Genomic DNA, 3,052 nt, shown 5'->3' with positions numbered 1-3,052 from the left:
GCTGGGCCCGTGAGCCATGGCCGCTGAGCCTGTGCGTCCGGAGCCTGTGCTCCGCAACGGGAGAGGCCACAACAGTGAGAGGCCCGCGTACAGCAAAAAAAAAAAAAAAAAAAAAAAAAAGTTCTGTTCTGATAAATGAAGCAACTACAGAAAGTTTTATTTATTCAGAGTAACCAGTGCTTTTGATAGAAAAAAAATAAAAACAGGAACAACTCAACAATTCCCTTAATACTACTCAAAATGAACACATCAAACTTGATTTTCATTAGAATGTAGCTATTTTTCATACTAATAAGTCATAAACTAAGACCAGATTTTTGTATGTATGTAAACAATTATTGATCATCTTCTAGACAAGAATGCCAAGTTTGTCTCCCTTTGTAAAAAGCAATTAAAATTTGACAACACTTCATGTTTGCCTCTTCTACAGCACTGAGTCTGCTTCATCTGCATCTTTCCATTTCATGAGAAATATTAATCATCCACTGCTGTGTGTAACACAGTTATTTACTCAGGATCAAGACCACTGGCAAAGCATCTTGGCAAAGCAGAATCTCTTTTCTTCTTTGATTTCCTGTCATCAGATTCACTGTCAGATAAAGATTTTACTTTTGTGCCATCTTTTTCTTTACCAGCTTTTTCAGAATTAAGAAATACTTTAACTTTGAACAATCTGAATTTTCTTCCAGTTTTCAAGTATTGTTAGCACCTGTAAATCTCTTCCGCTGAAGGATATACACCACCTTCCCATTCACTACACATCAGTCCAATATTTCTTCCATCACAAAACCTTCAGGCTCTACCTCTTTGACTCATTTTACTCTTTTCTATTCTGTTTCTTTCCCATTTTTTGCAACACAGTTTTATTGGAGGAGTTTTTAAATTGTGGAGTTGAAGAGCTGTTATTCACTCTCTCCCAGGAGGAGGGCCGTGAGGAGTTGTACAAGAGGCCACTAAGTTTGGGGGTATGTTGTTTTGCAGCAAGAGATAACTGATACAGGGATACTTAAATATTTATACTCTATACGATAAGATGGCTAATGAAAAGAAAAATTATTAGTCAATTAAAGAGAACTAATTGTGGCATTGGGTCATTTCAAACTCTTATTTATTTGTGATGAAAATTAAAGAAGAAACATCATCGATAAAAAAAACCAAGGACCTACCGTATAGCACGGAGAACTATACTCAATATCTTGAAATAACCTATAATGAAAAAAATCTGAAAAAGAATATATATATATATATCAATATGTATAACTGAATAACTTTGCTTACACCTAAAACTAACACAACATTGTAAATTAACTATACTTTAATTTAAAAAAAACAAAAAACAAACATCATCTTTCTTTGCTGAAAAAGTTATCTGGGGAGTATCCCTCTGAGAACAAAAGTTGACTGGCAAATGTTTCAGACTGCCAAACTGCCACAGAAGACAGTGATTCAGAGTTGACCGCTCAAGAAGATACATATCTGTGTTTCCACCAATAGTTGCCTGTAATATTGTAGTACACTTCTCTGGCAGCATTTTGGATCTCTCCTCAGTGAGATTATCTTTAAATCTCTTCTAAAGACATACAAAGAGTTTCTGTTTGTACCCATGCATTTGCATAATTTAGTATTATAGAGAAATGGGAAATTGTCCTGATGATGAACTTCTAGCTCTAGTCCCAATTTGATGAAATAGTCAATTCATTTCACTCATTAAGATATGAAAAACTTTTTCTTTGTCATTTAAATCAAACACCATTGTATAACGGACTATAACAAAAAGTTCACTTGAATTTGTAAGGTAAAATGTGAGAGGTCAAAGAAATCCCATAGGAGTCGGGGTTACTTTGGTCTCAGCTTTCCCTCATATCTCCCTTCAGGAACATGAATGGCATTTGGCCACATCTGGCCGCTTCCCAGTTTTATCTTCCACCATCTACTGTTCCATTCTCCCCACTTCCAGCCCTTATTATTTATGCTCCTCCCAAACACATGCCTTCACACTTTTGTTCCAACTGTGTGTTCCACCTTTAATACCTTATATGTCTATCCAAACACACACACACACACACCCTACAATTCTGGAGCATCTTTATTTGGACAAACAAATCTAGGTTTCTAACATACACCAATGATTAGTCTATCCATGTAATTAACCATGAAGGTTTTGGCAAACCTAGTAAAACAGAAAATATACTTTATCACCCAAACTTTTGAAGAATCAAAAAAATCCCCCAGTCTTAATGAATTTACGTGTCACTCTAAAGCACAAAATATTCACTAAATATTTTAAGACCTGGAGAGTAAATGACTAAACCTAGTCGTCTAACAATGACAATATTCTTTGTTGTTGAGTTAGGGCACTACAGGCCAGGATAAGGATATTTATTTAATGAGGCGCAATAAAGGCTGTTACCGAAAGCGTAGTGCATGTGAAGTCCTTTGCGAACATCGTTTAACTTATTCCTAACAACTCTGTGGCATAGGCGTGCTCGTGCACGATTCTCAGCCGCATGTTGGCGGTGGCGGAGGGGAGGCATGTGCATCACATGAAAAGCTGCTCAACATCACTAATTATTAGAGAAATGCAAATCAGAACTATAATGAGGTATCACCTCACACTGGTCAGAATGGGCATCATCAGAAAATCTACAAACAACAAATGCTGGAGAGGGTGTGGAGAAAAGGGAGCCCTCTTGCACTGTTTGGTGGGGATGTAAATGGATACAGCCACTGTGGAGAACAGTATGGAGGTTCCTTAAAAAACTAAAAATAGAACTACCATACACCCAGCAATCTCACTATTGGGCATACACCCGGAGAAAACCATAATTCAAAAAGAGACATGCACCCCAATGTTCATTGCAGCACTATTTACAATAACCACGTCATGGAAGCAACCTAAGTGTCCATCGAAAAATGAATGGATAAAGATGTGGCATACATATACAATGGAATATTAATCAGCCATAAAAAGGAACAAAATTGGGTCATTTGTAGAGATGTGGATGGACCTAGAGACTGTCATACGGAGTGAAGTAAGTCAGAAAAACAAATA

General features: G+C 36.8%; 1 pseudogene across 1 annotated transcript; it reads right to left on the bottom strand.

Annotated features, from left to right (window-relative positions):
* Positions 1-335: 335 nt before the first annotated feature.
* LOC309814600 (chromobox protein homolog 3-like) lies at positions 336-847 on the bottom strand (annotated as a pseudogene). Its single transcript has one exon. The product of its transcript is annotated as a chromobox protein homolog 3-like (transcript).
* Positions 848-3,052: the final 2,205 nt, after the last annotated feature.

The sequence above is a fragment of the Mesoplodon mirus genome (assembly GCF_964341445.2).
Source record: "Mesoplodon mirus genome assembly, chromosome: 13".
NCBI lineage: Eukaryota > Metazoa > Chordata > Mammalia > Artiodactyla > Ziphiidae > Mesoplodon > Mesoplodon mirus.
Note: the sequence above shows the minus strand (reverse complement) of the source record. Positions and strands in the feature narration are given on the sequence as shown.